The sequence below is a fragment of the Myotis brandtii genome, unplaced genomic scaffold (genome assembly GCF_000412655.1).
Source record: "Myotis brandtii unplaced genomic scaffold, ASM41265v1 scaffold32, whole genome shotgun sequence".
Taxonomy (NCBI): Eukaryota; Metazoa; Chordata; class Mammalia; order Chiroptera; family Vespertilionidae; genus Myotis; species Myotis brandtii.
Window position 1 is genome coordinate 13,555,645 of NW_005362269.1, and position 24,750 is coordinate 13,580,394.

The following is a 24,750-nucleotide window of genomic DNA, read 5'->3' on the forward strand; positions in this document are numbered from 1 at the left end:
AGACTGAACATTAAGATGAAGCCATACCACACAGTTTGAGTGAGAGCAATGTCCCTGCTCCAAGTACAAGGTGTTTTCGCAAATCCCTCACACACTGTAGGCGTGACAGTGGCTTCAAGTAGCGTTTCCAAGGAGGAAAATGACAGACCCTCGGTCGGGAGGAGGGATGTGGCTTTCGAGCTATTTTTGCTGTGTGTGTGTTTCAACCCAAAAGCTGAAGAGGAGGTCGGAAGGATGGGAAGCCCTTCGCGTCACCTTTTGGGTTTGGGTTTTGTTCTCACTCTTTCACTGTCTTGTCAAAGCTGCCCGTGTTACCGTCCACTTCCTCCTACACTCTCTGTTTCCCAACAAAATGCAGAATTGTTTGTGCTTGTGGCAGGGAAAACAGAAAAGCAGGCCTTTTAAAAACACAATCCTCTTAAAATCTTGTCCCATGAAAAATAAAGTAGATATAATGCCACTGCATAAGATGGCAGAGGGTGAGATTCGTTTTGGGGCTCCTAGTCCAAGTAGGGCTGCCCTTGCTTGTTCCAGAGCCAACTGCTTCCAACATGGGTTGTTTAATCAAGTCCCAATCCCTCCCCTGATAAAAGGGCACTGGATGTGTTTCCCTGGTTCACATGGAGTCCTCCCTATTATTATTTTTGTTGTCCTGTTTTAGTCAATGACAGGATTTCTGCAGAAAATTACCTGGCAGGATGGACTCCCCTTTTCCCAGCCTATCTGCTTTCTCTGCACCATTTCAAAAAACACATGAGGATTTTTTCTTACCTTTCTTCAGCTTCATTCCCAGCAACTCTAGACAATGTAGCCAATGCAATTTTAATTTCCTTCTTAACCCTGTATTTGCCACCAGACCCGACATTATTATCACCTGGCAGTCTGCAGGCTGCATCATGGCCAACATAACCTTGCTTAGCCAGCAAAGTGGTTTTTAAAATTGAATTTGAACGTCTTTGGATGAGTCCACTCCCCCACTAGCCACCATGGCCTCACACCTGGCTGCTTCACGCACTGGTCTCTGGAGGAATCCTGGCAAGGACAGCCCCAGTATTGAGCTTCCGCTGCACCTCCCTCTCCCTTTCTGCTTGTGCAACTGCTGAGTTTAAGGCAGTGGGTTTGTGTGTTGGTTGTGCGTGTATGTGTTGATAGTGTGTGTTGGTTGTGTGTGTATGTGTTGATAGTGTGTGTCGGTTGTGTGTGTATGTGTTGATAGTGTGTGTTGGTTGTGCGTGTATGTGTTGATAGTGTGTGTTGGTTGTGTGTGTATGTGTTGATAGTGTGTGTTGGTTGTGTGTGTATGTGTTGATAGTGTGTGTTGGTTGTGTGTGTATGTGTTGATAGTGTGTGTCGGTTGTGTGTGTATGTGTTGATAGTGTGTGTTGGTTGTGTGTGTATGAATTAGGTCAGGGAGTTGTAAGTCAGTTTTGCATGCTTTGGTTGTATGCATTAGTTGTGTGGGCACATGTGTTGTGTTCCTTGTTGGTGTTGAGTAGGGATGTTAGGGAAACAGCTGGTTGCTTTGGGGGTGTTTCTTTTTTTCTTCTAGTTATAGCCAGATAATGCCTATCTCCTTCAGGAGATTTCAATAACTATTTAAACTTTTAGGTGATTTTCATGTTTTATTTGCCACTACTTACCATATAAGTTATCTACTATTCTTACCCTCCCCAAAAACAAAATCCTAATAAAACAAGTTATTCATCCAGTTAAAAAGAGTGATCTGGGCCTCACATATTCGACTCTCTCAGCTAAGACGTAAGGGCTCAAGAACTTTTCTTTAACACCAGATGATGGTATTTTTTTAACTTAGGACTTCACAACCAGAAAATATGTTGGGAATGACAAGATATATTTTTAATCCCCTTACCAGCCACTTAGCTGAAGTGTTTATCTGCAGATACATCACGTGGTATCATAGAGCTATAAACAAGGTGCTTCTGGCATTAACTCCCATCCTTTTTCACTAAGGAACTGTTCACCCTCTTAACTGATTGCTGGTTTTCTGTGTTCCATTCCTTGTGGCATCATTTACCAAATCACCCCCTGAATCATGGCCAGCTTTCCCAAAACAGAGAACTCTCACACTGCTTTTCAGCCTCACCTTCACCACCTGTACTCTGGTCCCAGCCACTGCTCTTCCTACTTTGCTCTTTGCAATCTGTTTGCAAAGCGAGGACTAAGATGGGTTTGCACAGCGCCTGCTGTAGCTGCCCGTTCAATCCCCTGTGCTGTGATGTAATATACAAGAAACGTTTCCTGGTTAACGAACCCCCCACTATTTAGATTTACCATTCCATCCACGTTTACCTTAGCTATTCTATTACCATTTAGCACTTTACTGAAATTCTATGATTTAATCATTGCTTATCTAGTTTTTTAGGGACTCTATTTACAACAATGTTTATGAATTATGACACATTTACTGCTGTGTGGGTGGGTAATCATTTTTGTGTCTCTGTTTATCTCAGATAAGGAATAAATAAGGGAGAGGTAAAAACAAATGTAAATTAGATAAGAAAAGTCTTCTCAGGTGTATCAGTTATCTACTGCTGTGTAACAAATGACCCCCCCCTTTAGTGTATTAAAGCAATAATAAACATTTGATAATGCTCACTATCATTTCTGATAATGGTCAGACAATTGGGAATGGATGGATTAGGCAGTTCTGGCTCGAGACCTCCCATGAAGTTTCAGGCAAGATGCGTGCCTGGACTGTAGCATCTGGAGGCTTCACTGGGGCCCAAGGATGGTTTCCTAGGTAGCTGATTCCCATGGCTGGCATGTGGGGGCTGGCTCTGGGCATTAGGCTCCAGTGTTCCCCTTGACGGGGTATCTCCACAGGTTACTTGAATGTCCTCATGGTGGTTTGCTTTTCCCAAAGCAGGAGAAGAAGGAGGAATCTCTCTTGTGACTCAGCCTTGGGACGCACTGTTATTTCTGCCACATACTGTTCATTAGAAGGGCATCAGTGTGCTCAGCCCACATTCAAGGGAAGAGGGACTAGATTCTGCCTTTGGAAGGGGAAAGCCTCAAAGAATTTGTAAACATTTTAAAACAACCACATCACATTCCTGTAATATTTGATTTTTTTACAATACCCATTACTGCCGCAAAATACTGACAATCTATTCCAATTTGCAGCAGTAATTGGTATTGTAAATAGATTGTCAGTATTTTTTTCTTCATCAGTCTCAAAATGTGATCAGAAGGCCACTGGGAGACAAGGTCTTTCCAGGTACACAGAATGGCCTCAGGGTGGACAATGTGATGTGGTCAGTGATGGCTTCCCAGAGTGGTTGATATGTTTAATAAAATTAAGACCATTTGTCGGTGCTGTATATAAAACAATTCCAGTCTTCCCTACTCATTTGACTAAGTGGTTTGTTGTTGTTGTTTTTTAATGGAAAACAGAAACATGACTAGGCCGGTGGTTTATAAACCATAGGTTTTACATGTAACTCAGCTGAAGCTTTTTAAAAAGAAAGATTCCTGGCTCGTAGCCCAGATCTACTAAATTATAAGTTCTAGGGAATAGATCCCTGAGAATTGTTATAGTTTTTTAAAGCTCTGGGTGATTCTGATATTAGAGCCATGTTTGGGAACCATGGCCATACTTCACCAAATTTATTCACCAACTCAAATCACCTGCAAAGAAAATGGGAAATCATTGACACTCTCGTGACAATCAACCTTATTTTGCTTTCAGAAAAGTCTCTCTGGGTTTCTAGGCATTTTCCCAAAAAGAGGCCCTGACTGACAATGACTACTGGTTCTGTAGCTGCGTCCCCCAAGGCAGTAACATGAGGGGCCCACACAGTGGTAAGGGCACTGGCCCAGAAATGCATCCATTGTCCACGCTTCCCAAAGACAATGACTCTCTTTCTTATTAGAGTTGTCCTCCTTTTACCCAAAGGCTTTCCATGCAACCAAGGGAGCATAACAATGGCTGGGAAAGGAAATGTCTTCATTGATTTCCAGTTCGTGAATTGAAGCCTCCATGAAAATGGCACAGGCTTGTTTAACAGTGTCGATTTGTGGAATTGAGGGGAGGAGTGTTAAAACCCATCCATTTCCCCCAATGTTTGAACCACGCTAATGAATTAATCCATAGATAATGGATTGAATTCACTGCAATTACCGCAGTAGGTGAGGCTTGTTAAAAAGAGATAAGGCAACAGACTAAAGAAAACAGCATTTCAGCTATTAACTGAATTTCATCTGGGCTCTGATAATTTAGCCTATAAGTTTCCTTTGAAAGAGAGATTGTGTGGTCCCATGATCAATGTGTAAACCAAATGCTGGAGTTCACCTGTTGATGTTACACTGCGGAAAAATAGGATAATTTTGACAACCATTTTCCAAGCAGCCTGGAGATTCCTAAGATATATATTTGATATAGCCCAGTAAATCTTTAAAAACACAAGGCTTTGATTCCTCCAGACAGGAAGCTCATCCTTGCTTCACCACCACCCCTTATTTATTACCTTAAATTACCCAGTTCCACTGAGAGATCCACATTATTTTGAATAAGCTGCTAAAGAATAAGTGTCCATGGGTGTTACACAAAACAAGGATGATCGCAAAAAATGCTTTATATTTCTAAAGAACTTTGCAGTTGAAAAACAGCGTTATGGAGATCGCTCTCTGCATTTCAGATTTCTGTGCCCATACAGGGGAAGTTTAATACACACCCAAGCCCTCATAAGGCTGCCTTATACAATGTGGAAGCTGAATTTGAGTAGCTCACCTGCATTTATCTTTGAATTCTTACTTCTACCACTGTATTCAGGTCTTTGTTTCTCTTTATTTTTTCCATCAGAAAGCTCCTAAATGATTTCTCCTTCTCCATCTTATATGTTCCTGGCATATGAATTGTTTCCAAAGCCATTGTTGTCATCTTGCTGCCATGCTCAAAAATCTCAGTCGTTTCCCTTACTTTTTGGGGTGATCCAAAATTGGCCATTCAACATGTAAGGCCCTTCCTGATCTCATTTTCCTTATATTCCAACATTGATTTCATTATCTTCCCTCATGGTGCTATGCTTTATATGTTCTTCCTTCTTTGCTCATGTTCTGGATTATCTCCTACTAGAATGGAGATCTGTGTCCTCAAGATACACTCTAAGTCCCAGTCAACGTCTCCTCCTTTCTAAAACATTCTTCTTCTCATGCACATGGATTCTGCTCACCTTTTAATGTTTATTTTTCAAGTCTTATTGTTATTCTGGAATGTAAATGTCTTTTTAATTAAAGTATAGTTAACATACAATATTATTAGTTTCAGGTGTATAACATAGTGAGATTTCACATTTATATACCTTACAAAGTGATCACAAAAAGTCCACTATCTATATGTCACTATAAAAATTTATTGTGATAGCCCAGCCAGTGTAGCCCTGTGATTGAGCGTTTACTTATGAACCAAGAGGTCACAGTTCCATTCCTGGTAAGGGCACAATCCCCAGAGTGTGATGTGCAGGAGGCAGCTGTGGGCTCAATCCCCAGAGGGGGATGTGCAAGAGGCAGCTGAACAATTATTCTCTCTCATCATTGATGTTTCTAGCTCTCTCTCCTTCTCCCTTCCTCTTTGAAATCAATAAAAATATATTTATTAAAAAGTCATTGTGATATTATTTACTTTATTCCTGATGCTGTACTTTATACCCTTGTGATTTTTCTCTATATATAAAAGCCTAATATGCAAAGTGTCCCCTCAGGAGTTCGACCAACTGGGAGTTCAATCACTTGCTATGATGTGCGCTGACCACCAGGGGGCGGCATGGAATGAAGGAAGGCCCCAGCCGGCAGCCAGCAGCCGGTAGCCACTAGGGACCCTACCTGTGCATGAATTTCATGCACTGGGCCTCTCATTATGTTATGTGTGTACCTCTTAATCCCCTGCACTTTTTTGCCCATACCTCCACCACCCAACCTTCTGGCAACTATCAGTTTTTCTGTATCTATGAGTCTGTTTTGTTTGCTTGTGTGTTTAGATTTTTAGATTCCACACATAAGTGAAATGATAAAGTATTTGTCTTTCTCTGACATATCTCACTTTGCTCAACACCCTCCAGGTCTATCTATGTAATGTTTAATGGCAGTGGGGCACAGTCTGGCAGTGTAAAGTGATATAGAGAATATAGGCTTTAGAGTGAGCTGGCCTGGACTTAAATTCTGCTTCTGCCACTTGCTAATTACAAGACCTGAAGCAAATAACCTTCCTGGCTTGAGTTTCATTTGTAAACAAAGGCAGTAATACCTACCTTTTATGAACATGGTGGGAGTTAAGTTAGGATAGAGAAAGCCTTTAGCACAGTGTTATTGTTGCTAATATTCTGTAGTTGACCATCTACTACTGCTGCCCTTATATGACTCATTCACTTTTAAAATATGGTTTTATTGATTTGTGTGTGTGAGAGAGGGAGAGGCGGGCGGGGGGAGAGAATTGATGAGAAACAACATCGATAGGCTGCCTCCTGCATGCCCACTGCCAGGGATCGTGCCCACAACCTAGGCTTGTCCCCTGACCGAGAATGGAACTGGTGACCTCTTGGTGCATGAGTCTATGGTCAACCACTGAGCCACATCAGCCAGGCACTCATTGACTTTTCAGCTATGAGTTACTTGTGTTGTGTTTCAGGTATATTGGCAAGCACCCAAAAGAAGCTTGTGCCATTGAATCTCTACAATTGAATCTGGCATAGAGCTTTCCATAAAGTACTGATAATAGATAATTATCATAACTTATTAAGCACTTACTATAAGTCAAGTACTCTGCTCTATTATCCCTCATAACAATCTAGGAAGTAAATCCTATTATCATCACTATTTTCTACATCAGAAAAGTTGGTCTTAGAGATCCAAGGTCATATAGCATAAAAAAGGTTGACCCAGGCTAAGTAATTTAGTATTAAAAATTTCACTTATAGAAGAATGAAAAATAGAGATAAGTAAAGAGAGACATAGGTATAAATCCAGCTTGACCACTTTCTAGATGGACACCCTTGGGTGGATTCCCTAATCTCTATGGGCCTCAGTCTCTTCGTTTATAAAGGAGGATATTAACAATATTTACCGTCTAGAGTTCTTGTGAGAATTAAATGAGATAACCCATGTTAAAGTACCTGGCAAGTACTAAAAGCTCTATAAATGTTAACTATTAATATTTAATCATTTTTCCCATACAATCTGTGCACTTAAATCTTATACTCATTTTTCGATTAGTTTGTATCACACCACAGTCTCTCTGGACCCAAACAGATAAAGTAAGTTACAGAAAATCCAGGACTGAGCAGGTGCGTGAATTGGCTTTACACTAGAACATAAACCAGGGTGGTGTTTCCCAGACTCTGAACACTTTCAAGGCTCATAGATGGGGTGATAATAACATTCCATGCTCACCTTTGCAGTGCCCAGTAGATACACACATCTGGTTTTCTCATTATTATGGAGAGTCAACTACATTAAGGCAATAAAACTCCCTGGGATTTTGGGAAGTTATTGCTCTTCTTGTGCCTGATGATACCACCCAGGGTGTGTTATAATCACGTGGAAATGCACTACTTGTTATATCTTGTGATTCAGTCTCTATGTAAAAAATTTTTAAAAAGAAGAAGAAATGGGGCAATAATTTTGGAAATTCTAGTTTATTCCTTTGGGTGACATAGAAGGTCCAGGCAATATATGGTCATTTCAGGGACTACTGGTCTCAAAAACAAAATCTCTGATTCGACCCTCACACTTCCCCAAACATTTATTATTTAAAATATAATCACCATGTTTAGGATATTTAAAGGAAAACTGAAACAGTATTCTAGGAATGTACTAAGAGCATCACTTCTCAGAGGGGAAATTAGCAAGGCAGAAATCCATGATCAGCTATTCTCTACCAGGAAAACGCCTGAGTGGGAAATCACTTCCTCAGGAAAAAATGATAAAGAAGATTGATTGTTTTCAATCCACTTAGAAAACTGCTCCCCAATGTTCTCATGTCACCCCAACAGGGTTGTGGGCCACTGGCAGAGATTGCTCCTTTCTCATAGTTCTACTTGTGGTTGTTATTCATTCTTTCACTCATTCAACAGTTACTCATTGAATACCAACTATGTGCCGTGTTCTGTTGTAGCTGTCTAGGATGTAAAGAAAATGAGATCCCTACCCTCTTGATCCTGTATTGTAGTTGCAAAAGATAGCAAATTTGGAAGGAAATAAACACAATAACTTCAGCTAGTGAATTTGGCTATGAAGAAAATACAATGAAATAATTGGATGGAAGATGACAAAGAGAGGGACTACTTCACAGAGGGTGGTCAGGGCAGGCTTCACTGAGAGTGTGACATTTGAGCTGAAGCTTGAACGGTCAGAAGGTGCCATTGATGGAAACATCCAACTGTTCCAGAAAGTAAAAATCACTATAGCAAAGGTCCTAAAATGGAACCCAGCTGGGTGTGTCCAGAGATAGAAAGAAGTTAGACATGGCTGAAATGTAGAGAGTGAGGAGGAGGGGATAGTAGATGATGTAAGTGCACCCAAGTTATATATGGTCTTCCAGGCTTAGCATGGAGTATAACAGAATTTTTACTGCCCCTCCAATGGAGGTCTTTGAAGGTGGAAATTAGCTAACATTTGTTCAGTATCTACTGTATTTCTACTACATTCCACTTTACACCACTTATTTAACCTTCACAAATAATATGTAAAACATCTATACCAGTGGTCAGCAAACTCATTAGTCAACAGAGCCAAATATCAACAGTACAACGATTGAAATTTCTTTTGAGAGCCAAATTTTTTAAACTTAAACTATATAGGTAGGTACATTGTTATTAACTGAATTAGGGTACTCCTAAGGCTTAGGAAGAGCCACACTAAGGGGGCCAAAGAGCCGCATGTGGCTCGAGAGCCGCAGTTTGCCGACCACAGCCCTAGCATACCACTGGTCATGTGGTTTGGTTTAGACCTCCTGACCTTTTCCTCTCTAAAGATAACATCTAGGCTTCAATTGTAGTTCAACTCCAGGCCCAGAAAAGCAGAAAAACCAGACAAGTAACACAGTGGCTGCCTCGGGATCTATTACATTGACTAATGGCAGGGGAGGCAGTTGGGGGCAATCAGGTCGGCAGGGGAGCAGTTAGGCATCAATCAGGCCAGCAGGGGAACAGTTAGGGGGTGATCAGGCTTGCAGGCAGAAGCGGTCCGTGTGGGATCAGGCCTAAACCGGCAGTCGGACATCCTCCGAGGGGTCCCAAATTGGAGAGGGTGCAGGCTGGGCTGAGGGACAACCCCCCCCAGTGCATGAATTTCATGCACCGGGCCTCTAGTATGTTATAATGCCCATTTTACAGATGGGACAAGTACAATTCAGAGAGGTGAAATGATTGCCCATGGCTAGTAATTAAGACCTAGAGATTGAACCCAAGTCTGTTTGACTCCCTAGCCCATGTATTTACACCACACAGCCTAAGTAATTGCTGAATCAATGCTACATACATTCATTCTAAAGAAGTGGATGCCAACTCAGTTACAAACTCATACAAGTATTTACATTTTAAAACAGAAAAATCCAGTGTTGAGAGCAAGGAGATCAATTACTCATGGCAAAGTTTAAAATAAAGATGAGGAGAACTTTTTTTTAAGTCTACAAAGAGCAAAGTGGCTTCCAGGTATGACTTTTGTCTTCTCTATCCTTCCTTTATCCAACCATCAAGTTCTGATGAATTTACTTTATTAGTGCCTCTCTGTCTACTCTACTCTACTCTTCACAGCTGCTACCCCATCCAAGTCTCTGTCAGTTCTCACCTCCATGTAGTCCTGCCAATCACTTCTCTACCATGCAACCAGACCAATCATTCTGAAGTAGAAATTCCATCATTGCACCTGTATTGTACCTTTCTAAATCACTAGGGAGGAGCTTCTCATTTTCATTAGAATAGAGACCAAATTGCTTACCATGGTCTAGAAAGCCTGGCCCTCACTTCCTATGAGCCTCACCTTAGTCTCTGAGTGCCTACTCAGGGACCATCTTCCTTGTCTTCTGATTGGCATTGCTTCTTCCCACTCTAAGCTCATGTCACCTTCCTAAGAAACTTCTCCTTACCTCCTACCCTCTTACCCTTTACCCATTCACTTCCACTCCTCCTTTAGATTTTGCTTCAAACTCTGCTTCATTAAAGTCCTCCCTGACCCCTCAATTCTCTACCACCCCAGACTAGGTCAGGATGCCTATCACACATTCTCATTGACCTTCTTTTTCATAACCCAGATTTTGTATTATTGTGATCTATTTATTTATCGGGTTAGTTATCTGCTCCTTTCCCTTGATTATGGGTGCCGTGAGGCCAGGAGATGGTTCTGTTTGCCTCACATTGGACCCTCAGGACCTACCATGAAGTCTGCTACTCGGTGCATGTTTAGCAAATTCTTACTAATCCTGGCAATATGTTTACTACCAGAGAAATGACAGTGAGTGGTCCTAATTCTGCCATACCTTGTCTGCAAGGATGAAGTGAGGGTTTTCAACAGCACCCGTGTAGGTTCCCTTCCCAAGCCTTTCAGCCCCCTTGAAAGATCTGTAGAAACTCCCTGTTGAGGAGAGAGAAGTAGAGAGTTGTTGCCCAACTGGTCCCACTGATCCTGACAGCATTTGTGAGGCAGAGTGTCCTGGACCCAAATATACCAGGTAACCCCACAGGAAAGAGAAAGCTCTCAGAGAAAATCGTTCCATATTCTTGCTGAATAAAGTGGCCTGTTACGAAGTATGTGAACACATATAAACGTAATAAAATGCCAAAGTGACACTGGAGCAGAGAATCAATAAATCTACTCAGCATTACATGTTGAATCAGCTTTTTAATACCTATTTGTCAGGCAGCCACCCACCAGTGCCATAGTGAAATAAAGCAAGTTGAGAAATAAACCAATTATGGGTTCTGAAGTGATTAAACTTCCCCTCCTTTACTTTTTTGGATTCAACGTAAGTGACTGTTATATGCATGTTTGCCCACACTTGCATGCACACACACACTCAGGTATATGTGTAAAGTATCCAGCACAAGTAGGTACTATAAAAATCTACCTATTTTTATTCAACATAATTCTTTATTTACTTATTCACTCATTCATTCTTTTTCATTATTATTATTCCCTTAAGGGAAATGCTCTACTCTTGTTTACATTGACAAAAACAAACAAACTGAAGTTGATATGGCTTTACAAACATTTTATCACTTCAAAATATAATTTCTCAGTCACTATCTGATATCATATTCTGAAGTAAAATCGACAGAATTTAAACATTGCAAGTAGGGAGCTAGTAGAAGGAGAAATTGAAGATACTTGCAAGCTTTCTAGATTACATAGTAAAGAATATCACTGAAAGAGCAAACCTAGGAGGAAACAAGTTTAGCTTTGGTATTTTGAGTTTGAGTTTGAGGTGTTGGTGAAAGGCAATAACTGAAGTTAGAAGTTCAAACTGGAGCTAAATATTTGGTATCCAGCAGCATTTTGTAACGACCCAGAAATGGAAATAGAAAAGGCGATAATGCAGAACCTGAGTAGGCTCCCTAAGTAATCCGGGCGAAGAGATTTATCAGATATGGCCTCTCTGCTCATAGAGTTTACATTCCTATCAGGTTGATGAGACATACTTGTCAACACTTACGTGTTCATAAAAGTTTTGAGAAGAAATATTTAGGGCTAGAATTGTTGGCAAAAGCTTTCGTTAAAAAAAAGTTAAGACTTGAATTGGCCCTTGAAAAATGAGTGGAATTTAGAGAGGAAACCTCTTAGAAGACATTCAGGGATAATTGGAACAAATCAGTCAAAATATTCTTGAAAACACATGGCAAATACTGGATTTAATCCAAGCACATTTTCTCCATAATATCAGGTAGAGTCTCACTTGAAGCTCTCCAAGTATTAGCTAAAGGGATCTTCCTAAAGCAGAAATGAATTGGTGGTGCCAATGGACCTAACCATTTGTGTGGTTTAGCTTCCCTCCTGGAAATGTAATTTTAGCAGATGAGTTATACCCTCCCGTGGCTTCCTCCCTCTGTTCTTTATTTTCTTCCATCCTTACACAAATATTAATTAGTAACCTTGTATGATTTAGGTACTGTAACCTCCTTTAAATATAATCCTTCAAAAGAGAGACTTGATTCCTCAATGGAAATCCATCCCCAGAAATATAGCTCAGAGAACAAAATAGACCGTTTTGTAATCCTGATGTGAAAGGCTGTATTTTTTATAACCAACAGCAATTTTGCTTTGGATCATTGATTCAATCCCAAAAGAGAAATTTCCTCCTGTTGCATAAGGAATGATTGGGCTTTTCCTGAGCAATTGCTTTGGTCTGTATTGTGTAGACCAGGGGTGTTGTAACTGCTTGGGCTTCCTCTTTGAGTTGGTTGCTAGAAAACTTGGGTTTTGGAAACAAATTTGTGGCTCAGATGTACTGACTCATAGGTACCAAGGTTGTGACATGGGATTCAGAAGAGCTCAGCAAGGGATTCTGATGATCCAAGAATTTTTGAAAACCCTGGCTTTTGTTTCTGTTTGTAAGACACTTACATTTTATGACTATTTGGCCAATGATTGCATTCCCATGTAGACTAGGGAAGCATATCCAGGTTATTGCTACAAGCTAGGCATTCTGCTGATATGGCATAGACTTTGAAAATAATTTAAATGTTAAAATCTCACAAAATTAAGAGAAAATATCTGTAAAATTAGAAATTCTCTTTTTGGAGTCTTAGAGGTGCTTAAAAGTGTTAAGGTTCATGTGATTATTTTTTATTATACAAACCACATAGTAGGCTCTATAGATGTATGGGAGTTTGGCTGAATTTATTTTTTTTAAGAGAGACAGAGAAAAGTTAAATGACTTGGTCAAGGTCATCCAACTACTTAGTTGTAGAATTACCTCTTGTGCTAGCACCCATGTCTTCTGATTCATAGTCCAATGTTCTCTCTGTAGTCCCAGCTTCATAAAGAAAATTGATGGCTCTGTAAATAAAGTTCTTTTACCATGTACTTAACTTTAAGCAATCCCACCTGAATCCCCTAAGTTCTCCAACTTACTCAGCCAGGGAGGAACTATTAAACAAAACTTAAATGCATCAAAAGCCTCCCAAAGCATTCATTTGTCCTTGAAAATACTTTTTTTTTCTTTGACTACAGTCAAAGAGATGAACACCAAAAAGAGATTATTTAATGAAGTAAACTAAAAGATTTAGACATTGGTTTTAATGGATGGCCCCATTTTGGGCAAGTCAAAATGTTAAGAGATACTGACATATTGAAGTCCCTATGGAAAAAATCCCATATTTTAAAGTATTGACATTGCCATTGTCTAGGGCAGTGTTTCTTGAATATGTTGTAGAAATGAGCTATTGAACTTCCTGTCACTTACTTTATTGCATACTTGTTAATGCTGTATACATTTAATAACATGTAATATAGTAGATGTAATATAGCAGTACATAATAACTATATAATAAAAGCCTAATATGCTAAGTGTCTGACCATTCACTTGACCATTCGCTGTGATGCACACTGATCACCAGGGGGCAGACAATCCGACCGGTAGGTTAGTTTGCTGCTGGGGTCCAGCCGATCGGGACTGGGCGAGATGGGCCAGACACACCCTGGAGCTTTCCCATGGTTCCTCCCTGGCCCCAATCGTGCACCAGTGGGGTCCCTCAGCCTGGCCTGTGCCCTCTCACAATCCGGGACCCCTTGGGGGATGTCAGAGAGCCAGTTTTGGCCGGATCCACACAGGCCAGGCCAAGGGACCCCACAGGTGCACGAATCTGTGCCCCGGGCCTCTAGTATATATATAAAAGCCCAGCGACCAAACAGCAGAATGACCAGAACAACCAGAATAACTGGTTGCTATGATGCATACTGCAGTTGCCAACTGGCATGATCCAGCTCGATTGCCACCCCCTCAACTGCCCACAGCCTCTCCCCCTGGCTGGCCCCGCCTGTGGCCCCTCCCCCATGCCCCCCCCATCAGGCGCCATCAGGGCGGGTTAGCTGGACCCCACCAGTGCACAAATTCATGCACCAGGCCTCTAGTCTATAATAATAATAAATGTGTAATATGCTAATTAGATCGGACGTCCTTTGGGACGAAGCCGGCGCTGCCAGGGAAGCCCAGGTCCCCGGTGTCTGCCTGCAGCCAGAAGGAAGCCCAGGTCCCAGGTGCCAAAGGGAAGCCGGTGCCGGCAGCCGGGGGAAGGAAGGCCTACTCTTGCAGGAATTTCATGCATCAGGCCTCTAGTTTATAAATAAGTGACATACACTGTGGATTTGTGACTGTTTAAAAAGACTGATAGGAACACATGAGTAAGAATAGGTTTCAGACCACTGACAAGAGTTCTCAAAACTAATTCTTTCATTGTTCCTCTCCAAGGACACAGAGGAACAAACCATCACATGGAGTTTCTTCCTCCCTTTCTTCCTCCTTTTTTCTTCCTTTGTTTCTTTCTGCCTTCCTTTTCTATTTTTTTCTAAAAACGTTCTCTAAATGGTTATCTGTTTTCTTAGTAGACCAAATTTTAAGAAGCAGCTCTTTGAAAGTTGAACCGATCACAAGTACATGAAGTTCAAAGAATTTCCCCTATTCTCCAAACTCAGTAGTTTATCAGCACTTTATCTCAAAATAATTTCTGAAACATCAGAAACTTTTTCCAAGTATAGAATTTTTACTATTATTTACTTATTGATACAGTCTGTTTTGTTTTGTTGTTGTTTTTGTAAACACACACTCAACTTTAAATACTTGGCAAGAAATATATGTGGAAGAATTTTTTATTTATTATTATTAACCAGTTATTTCAATGTATGTTTCAGCCTAGTTTTTATAAAAGGCCTATTTAATTATTTTTAAAAGTTTAATTTATCTTCTCACAAGAGGATTTCCACATATTTAAAAGATTTTTTCTTTAAAGAAACAAATCAATCTCTTAGCTGATTATGGAAAATTCTAAGTATACAATAATTAGATTTGAGAGGATTCTCTTGGAGATGCAATTTAAAAATTCTAAATGCATGATACACACTTCTGTGAAAAGCATAATAATCACCTATACAATTAGCTAAATGATTCTCTTGAGTTCAAGAATATAAATTGGTGAGTGGCTATCTGCATTAATCAGGCAATTTCCATGTTTTACTTTGGGATGTAGACTTTTAAAAACATTGCTTTGTGGGTTTTATTTTAAATAATAACTCATTGAAATGGAAGGGAAATGTTGATTTAATCCATGCTTCCGTGGCTTAATATTTGTCTGATTTTTGAGGGATTTAGCATTGTGCCTCGGGGAATCGTGGAGGAGAGGGAAAAGCCCATCAGAAGCTTCTGGGATTAGTTTGTTCATTAATTTCATTCATTCATTCTCTTTCTCAATGTTTATTGAATGCCTTTCCACACCACAACCCTGTATGTGAGTTGTGGACTCAAGCATAAAAGCTGTAATTGCTGATTTGTGAAGCATCAACTTAAGATGATAGGCTGACATTTGACATGAGAAAAGAACAGTAAAGATACTAGATTTATTTATCATTTCTTCCAACTTATTTTCATAATTATTTTATTTCACATAACTAGAAGATAACCACCAATTCTTAAATTCTGTTTGAGACACTATGCCAGGCACTTTAAATTTATTCTATGGCTTTCGACTCCCTTGCAAGGTTGATATTCTGGCACAGCATAAGAGTTAATAATGGACTCAGAATGCCATTGACTGAGTCCAAAATCTGGCTCACTCCTCTTAACATCTGAATGATCCAGAGGAATCGTTTGCTCTCTCATTGCCTCTGTTGCTCATGTGCAAAAGGAGAAAAGTTAAATCACCTATGTCATAAGGCTATTGTACAGCTTCAGTGAGATGGTAATATACCAAGAACTTTGAACAGTGAACTTAAAACAAAGAATTTACAGCAACATAAGTGTTCGCTATCACTCTGGAGTTTGCTGTTGCTATTTGCTTTTTAATTGATGAGAAAAGAAATATTAGTATTAGAAACAGAGTTTATTTACATATTGATTTTGCCATTTCACCAGAAGAGATGTTGATTTGGTCTTTGAAGTTGGTGTGATTTCAAGTAAGAAAGGGAATTCCAGGAAGAAGGAATGAAATAGATGTAGCCATGGATGTATGATAGCCTGGTATAAGTTTACCGGAAAATTAGTAATTTGTGAATCTGAAATGCAAGGTATCTGGCAACGAGAATAAAATGACCAGACAATAAAAGATCTTTAATGCTATAATTTGGTGTATATAGACAGAGAGAGAGAGAGAGAGAGAGAACACAAACATGCATGCAAATGGAAAATTCATTGACTGTGATAATATTTGGTTCTCAAGTTATTATTTTCTTTTTAAATTGTCCTCATTAGATAATCTTTGCCCTTATCAAAAGCTGATCTGAAAAGGAGCCTCAGAAACAAAGGAAATACTTAGGGGCAAACGATCACTTCATTTACGCTCAATAGTGCTGAAAGTCAGGATAGCAGCCATCAGTAAAATAGATCAAAAATTAGACTGAGACAAAAATTGCTAGCCCAGGCACAGAATTAATTTTCTGATTGATTATGAGGAAGTAGAAGCTATAGGACATAACATCAGCTGTATTTCAGGGACCCTGTACATTTCTTCTAATTTATAAAATATAATAAATGAATTGCCGAGGAAGAAGGATTAGTTGTCAGCTCGTAGACTGTGAAGGATAAAGCAGTCCTGTCTTCTCCTGATGTCAGTTGATCTATTAAATTAACAAGCATATAGATAGATTATTTAAAGATCAATTTAGCCAAGAATTGCTTTCAAATGAATACATCAGGCACCAAGCCTGTTTTCTGAGATCGTTTAGTAATTGGAATACATATTACATGCAACTTCTCATCACAGGGCTCGAGCAGTTTCAATCAGGCTTTGCTCTTTCTGCAAAGTGTGTGAAAATCAAAAATGAGCAGGTCCACTTCATTATGTATAATGAGGAGATCTGTAGTTACTCTGTAAGTAATCGCCCAGAAGAATTACTAGAAAAATTCTTCCTGCTTGCATTACTGGCACTGGGCTAACACTTCCCTCTTAAAAAATCTTTTCAGCATGAAAGTTTGGGAATTAAGTTTCTAATAAACTTCGAAAGTCCAACAGCTGTGAGTAATTATGATACAAGCATATCAATCCATGTGCAAACAGAATTATTCCGTAAGCTCCAATCCTCTTGCTAACCCTTCACTGCAATAATTAAGCACACTCTAATGAGTTTGTTAGCAATTTCCATATGATTTCCCCCTAATTATTATTTGAGTTGCCCATGTTTATAATACTTAGTAATATCCTTAAAGTATCAATGGTGAAGGCAGAGTTTTGGCTGGTGAATTAATTTGTATGTTCTCATTCATATGCTAAACAAACTAGGGGAAAGCATTGATTTAACAGTCAAAATTTTTGAAATTGCTTTTTGCATATGTATATGCTCACTTTTATGTACTTATTCAACACCCATGGAACCAGTGGGTGATCTCAGCCTGAATCAGGCCACGATTTTCTCTGCTTGAAGACCTCCAGTTCTTAACATGCCCTTTAAGATTCTAAATGACCTGTGCCCTGGCCAGTGTGGCTCAGTTGATTGAGCATCGTCTCATGCACCAAAGGGCTGCTGGTTTAATTCCCAGTCAGGCCACATGCCTATGTTGTGTGCTTGATCCCCAGGAGTGGGCCTGCAGGAGGAGGCAGCTGATCGATGTTCTTGCATCGATGTTTCTCTCTCTCCCCCAACCCTTTCCCTTTCTCTCTCTCTCAAAAAAAAAAATCAATGAAATGTTTAATAAATGAATGAATGGATGAATAAATGATCTGGCTCTGCCTACCCTTCTAAACTTTGTCATTTGCTTACTCACCCAGCTCCAGGATATGACTTTCTTCTGATTTCTCACAAAAGTAAAGCTGGTTTACATCTTCGGATTTTTATATTTAGTATTGCTTGCCTTATACATGCTTTCCCCACCACTTATGTGGCTGCTCCTTTTTGTCGTTCAAGGGTCTAGGAAGACTCAGTTACAGTAGTGCTTTAGTCTTTCTCTATCCTCTTACTCAATTTTATTTTATTTTTAAATAGCATCACTAGTTTAAATGAACTAGTTTATTAATTTAATCTTCTATCTTGCACCTCAATGTAAGCTTCATGACATTTAAGAATGTCATGTCAGGGATCTCGCTCATCTCTTTATCTTTAGGGCCTAAAACCATGCCTGGTGCAGTGATTTCTTAATGAATACTCTGTCAGTGAACAATTAGATGAATGGAGACACTGGAGCATGAAGGGATATCAACTATCTGGTCTATGCCTCATTTTATAGATGACTGAGCCAAAGTCTATTTACATCCATTATTTGTCACCAAAGGGTAGAGCCTGTTAGAGCAGACCTGGGAAACTAGGTCCCAAGATTCCTCATTTCTGGCCCAATGCACTGCCATTATGCTACTTGCCTTCATTTTCATCTATCTGGTTGTGCCTGTTGAAATTTATGTTTACAAACATGATGTCTACACTAGTAAAATTTAAAGATTTGAGATTTTGAATCAGAATCACACCAATTTCAGTCCTTTCTAGCCATCAGGGTTCCCATGGATCATATCGCCACGTGCAACTGCACAGTTTTCAATCATCTATACATTAATAACAGCTTCCAGGTTGGTTTCTTTAATAGCTTTATTGATGTATGTTTTATGTATCATAAAATTGTCCCATCTGTCTGTATAATTCAATGATTTTAGTAACTTAATTGAGATACCATCCCCATAAGTATTAGAACATTCATTTTTGTCCCCCAAATAAGATCCCTCTAGCTCATTTACAGTTACTCCCCCATCCCCACACCCAGGTGACCATGAACCTACTTTCTGTAATTATGAATGTGTCTTTTCTGGACATTTCCTATCAGTGGAATCATGCAAAACATGGTGTCTGCTGTCTGACTTCTTTTTCTTGGCATAATCTTTTTGAGGGTCATCCATGATGTCACCTGTGTCAGTTGTTTATTCCCTTTTATTGCTGAATATTATCCCAACAGATTCTGTTAAAAAATGTTAAGGGCCTATATTTATTTAATCATATGTATACTAAAACACATTTCCAAGGAAGAACAAGATAGATCCATTTCAGAATAGTTTGATGCTCTCTATCTCAGGTAACATAGCTAATTATACGTTCTTTCTTATTTGTCCATCTTGTAAGGAAAACACCATGTTAAGTGTTGGCCGTCCTGGTGCACCTTGGAAAAATGATTTTGCAATAGGCTATTCAAACCCAGAGTGGTGAAGATCTGAAAGCAATTTCTGTGCTTGAGAAGTGCGAGGCATTCATTTGGAGAGTGCTGTGATGCAAATATGTGTTAAGTAATGTAATGGAGTTAAAAATTATCCTAGTATTAAGATGAGTCATAGGGACCTGAAAATAAGTAGAAGATTCATTACTTTTAATATTTGAAAGTAAATTAATTCAGTATCTCATAGTTTCCTTGATTTCATTTTCTTTCATATTCTAATATCATGTCAGAGAGATTGCTGCAATATTTACATATTGTCTTTGCTGCATGCAATATACTTACCCTCTCAAATTACCCACCTGGATCCATTTAATTTCATAATGGGTTTCTTTGGAAGTTGAGTTGTGGAACGTCATAAATGTTCAGGGAAAGCATGCCACTGTGGACTCAGAAATTATATGAAAGAGCTTCCAGTACACATGCTAAATAAAAATGGGTCATAGAAAGTTTATTAACTAAACAAATTAAACCAGCTGGGTAATGGGTGTTTCACATGAAGTTCCTGGAGCAGCATAAATGTCCTTTGCAACGAAAGGTTTAAGTTCATGTTTTTTGCACATAACATTTGCCTTTTTCTGTTTACCCAGTTTCTCTTCTAAGTGGGGCAAACACTATCTTCCACTCCTTAGGGTAGAAGAGGTTCTTTCAAGGACAGTGGGGATTTCAGAAATTCCGGAGGACTGGGAAAGGGTCCGTAGGTGGGTTCGTGGTCACCAAACAATCATAGTAAGGGTAGAATGAGGCACTCAACAAATGGAAGCTACTATTATATATCAGACACAGTGTTGTCGTTATTGGGAGGGTTCCATGAGATAAATGCCTTATAATGCAACTTCTATTGCTGTTTCACTAAGCAAATGAAGAAACTGAGACTCAAAAAAGTCAAGTAACTTCTCCAAAATCACTAAGCTAGTAAGTTTCAGAGCCAGCCCTTTACACTAAACTCTGTCTAATCTTAAAGCCCATGTTCTTAACAATTATGCTAAACTGTCTCTCAAAATAGCGGGCAGGAGACCTGCCCTGCCCCACACGCACACACACACACACACACACACACACACACACACACACACACGCACACATGCACACACGCACACACGCCCCTGCTGGCTGCCAGACTGCGTTAACAAGTCAAATGACCTCTAAGGTCTCAGTTTATCAAGCTAAAGGATAAGCCATTCATTCTACACGTGGTGCCTTTTCTTGAGTCGAATCGATTTTTCACTTCCCTAATCTCTTGAAATTAATACTCATGGCCAGAGGAGGGAAGAATCAGGAATTCCTTGTTGGGATGGAAGGAGATTCCAGCAGTGAGGAAGAAGCAATGTGTAAACAGGGAAGAAGTGGAAGGGAGAAGGATGACGGTAATGAACACCAACATACAGGCTTGGACTGTTGCAGTTGCCACAGGAGTCTTAACAAGCACCAATCAAATTAAGCTTGACAACCCCCCAGATATTCCCCCTCAATCTCGGAGGCTTCTTTGATGCTGTTCATGAGAAAATCCTGTGTGTTCTTTGCCTTTTGTCAGGGACCTGTCATTTAGAGAGCAAACTTGTTGTTGTTGTTTTATGCAAACATGAAAGATTAAAAGGAAATAGACAATGAAGCTTTAAAGAATGCTTTCAGCCCTCTCTGGTTTGGCTCAGTGGATAGAGCATTGGCCCGTGGACTGAAGGGTCCCGGGTTCTATTCTGGTCAAGGGCATGTATCTTGGTTGCAGGCTCTGGCCCTGGTCAGGCATGTGCAGGAAGCAACCAATCGATGTTTCTCTCTCACGCATCCATGTTTCTCTCTCTCTGTCTCTCCTCTCCTTTCCACTTTCTCTAAAAGTCAATGGAAATATATCCTCCAGTGAGGATTAACAAAAAATAAATAAATAAAAGAATGCTTTCCTTACCACGTCGGTGGATGCTATCCAGTTTAAATAAGAGTTTCACAGTATATCATCAATGTCAGTTTAGAGAAAGAAAGGTCAAAAAGTTCAACTTTGATATCTTTATATTTTCACAAAGGTTATTCCTGAAGGGGCTATATGTAAAAAGAAACCAAAAGAATATATATCACAACAACAACAAGAAACCTTTTCCTGTATTCATTCCATGTAATGGGTTTCGCCTTGTCGTTATTCTTTTCTGCAAAAGGGTTGTGCTATTATCCTTGGGTATTATTTTCTGATGCTATCAGTGTAGTGGGTCATTATCGAAGAGCTGGCTTATTTCTGGAAGGTGTTATTAAATGTTGTGGAGCTATGGTTATTTCCATTAAAATGCCAAAAGAAAGGAGAAATGTGAAAATGCAAGAAGTAGTTCTGAGGAAGCCAAGCTGAACCGTGGAAAATGGAACAATTTGGTGCTAAAACTTTGAGTTGTGGCTAAATTCTTTCTAAAGGAGAGCCTGCTCCGCTTCAGTGGCTATAGCCTGTTCCACTACACAAAGGCGACAGGGCAGGGGACACAAAGGCTAAGCAGGTGATATAAATGAGTGAACCAGGCTGACTGGTCATAGAGACACGGGAGCAATAAGAACATTCCACATTCCCCCTCACTCTATTATGTGAAAAATAATAGCACAAGTTTAAAAGTAACAGACATTCAACCCCAGTGTCAGACATATAATTGGGAATAGAAAGACTATGGCAAGCCAAATGGCTCATGAAAAGGACACAGTTGTAATTCAACTCAAGCCAATTGCTCCTTCCATCCTTTTCAAAATCTCAGTCAAAATTCGGAGGAAGATAAGGTTGGATGCAGCTAAAGGGAGAGAAGGCAGCAATCGGGAAGCCCTTTAATGCCTGGGTAGGATCTGGAACTACTGGACAAATTCTCTATGTATCTCTTGCAGTCAGTGTGGAAAGGTCACAGAATTCCAAGGGTGGGGTTGGATGATATAAAAATCCAGCATTTGCTAAATAATTAGTCAGTGCTATGTTCAATGATTTCAAAGAAGGAAAGCAGTCCTGAGGCATTACAGCCCACAGAAGGGCCATAAAGACTGAAATTAGCATAGTAGCATTGGAAACTACCAGGCAGATGGGAAGTTAGAGGAGTTGATGGGTTCAAGATGGGGGTAAAGACCCAAGAAGGTATGGTGTTGACAGAGACTCTCAAGAAAGATGTTGGCTCCGCTGACAACATTGGTCCATAACGAAAGGAGCACGTTTCCCAGGGAAGATGCTGAGTTCATTCAGCGTATCATGGATTATTTCACATGGGCAGACATAGCCAAGGTCAGGACGAGGGAAGTGAGAAATAACCGTCTGCCCTGGAGGATCCCCATAGTCTGAGCCCCTCCTGTAGAAGGTTCTTGTAGGTTCAATGTTAGTTCTTTTGAGCTCAAGAGACTGGCAGAACCCTTCCCACGTTAGAAACTTGAGCCCTATCCTGACTTTCCCTTTCATTTTTCTCCTGTAGTCAACCCTTAGGTACATTTTGACAGGTCACCTGGAAGCTTTGTTCCAAGGAATTCTGCAAAGGCTTTGGCTATAGATTTTCCCTGCCTAAAAGACAGTCCCCAAGATCTGCTTGGAGATTATATATATAATCTCAAGGATATATATATATCCTTTCACAAGGATATATATATATCCTTGTGAAAAACCACAGAAACTAACTAGCAGTCCCCAAGATCTGCTTGGAGATATATATATCCTTGTGAAAAACCACAGAAACTAACTACTGGTGTGAATGAAAGCAAGGGAACCAGACCAATCAGGTACGTGTCAGATGGCATGTGAAAACGACTTAGTAAGTATGTTAGGGAAAAGGACCATTTCTGCACAGAGACTTGTGCCCAGGCTCATGCCCAGCGCCTGGCTTAGACTAATGATTGAAAGCCAGCAATACTCTTTCCTTTTATAATAAAAGTACACACACACATACACACACACACACAAAATATTTGAGCAAACTAATAATCAGGAATCCTACTATATGGTGATACACAAAAGAAAGGAATGAACATTTGTTCATCATATACTGTATGCCAGGCACTGCCCAGTGTCTTTTTACCATAGTGACCCTGTTGTGTGTTGGGAGTGGTCGCAGGGATGGAGACAACAGAACTGGATATTATAAACCTAGACCATCCTGGAAAATCTGGACCATATGGTCCCGTAGCTGCACCTTCCTCGTTTTCTTCTCACAGAGCTTGAAAACTCCAGCAAGTCATTTGGAAGTCTGTTTGATGTTGGTCTCTGGTGAGAAGCAGTGTGACGGTTCGCTAGCTGCAATCTGATGGATGTCTGTCTGGGAAGGAGGCGGGGGATGGATGGGGTGCAGGGGGACCCCTCACTACAGGCTTTGATCTGCCTTGACTCCTCTTGGAATATCTCACCTTTTGATGTTGGAAATCAGTTAATTACTAGTCGACATTGGTTTGAGGGACTAGGAAACAGTTTGAGGGCTCTGTTCTCAAACTGCCTGTACTTTGATCTGAGGAACTTTAGGGCAGTTTTCCAGAGCAGTTCAGGTGCATGAGCGAGCTTAGTCCATGGCCCCTCTCTAGTGGCAACCCCAATTTTGTGCCTCTTGTCCTACCATGGTACCATCCCAATGTAGCATGCTTCTTCTCCTTCAAAGCCTTGGCAGTTTCATCACTAGTAAGTAACGACTTTTCGGATCAGATTGTTCAGTACCATTCCCACTGCAGGGACCCAACAACTTGATAATTCCTTCTTTAGATCTCAATTTGCAACTCCCATCCCTCTTTTGTGTGTAACTCCTAGTTAGCATTACCCTGTAACACAGTCTTGATTTGTAAGACAGTATGTTAAATAAGTGGCTTCTGAGTCAAATTTCCTGCCCTTTGCTTTGTTGATGCAAGTTAACCTCCGAGACGTTGACCTGAAAGGCTGAGCAATGCTCAGGGGTTTGATGGGCAGGTGGTGTAGGAGAACTCGGCTCTCCTTCCTCTTCCAAACAAGGCAATACCACCTGGCACCTTGCCTAGTCATCCAATTCTCCTAATGAACACGTTTCCCCAGTCTGAGGCCCTTGCATTGTGACCATGCCACAGGGCTGACAAAGAGGTAATTTTCAGTGTTCAGAAAAAAATAAAGGAAAAGAAAAACACATGAGGAAACCTTCTGAGAGTGTGTTTTGTTCTTATGTCATGGCCCATTATGGCATTTTCGTTTTAATTGCACGTGAAACCCATTTAAAGAGGTGGTATAATGTTACTGCTCCCTTGGAAAAGAGACAGGAGCACTAGGGATGTGTTTCAGAGGAGCCCATTACTACCCAGGCTGTCACCATCATACCTTAAGGGTGCTAACATTGTATTAAGTATCTTAGCAAATGTAATACATTTGATCCTCTTGTCTAGGAATCCCTTGTCCTTATATAAGTAGTAGATTCATATCAAAGCAGCTCAGGCAACAGAGTTCTGTGAGTATTTCAAAGATA

The 24,750-nt window shown here is 40.2% G+C and overlaps 1 protein-coding gene across 6 annotated transcripts in view; it reads left to right on the forward strand.

The window, feature by feature from the left end:
- The window catches only part of TENM2 (teneurin transmembrane protein 2), a 1,214,660-nt gene that overhangs the window by 597,906 nt on the left and 592,004 nt on the right, over nucleotides 1–24,750 (forward strand). The window lies entirely within an intron of this gene.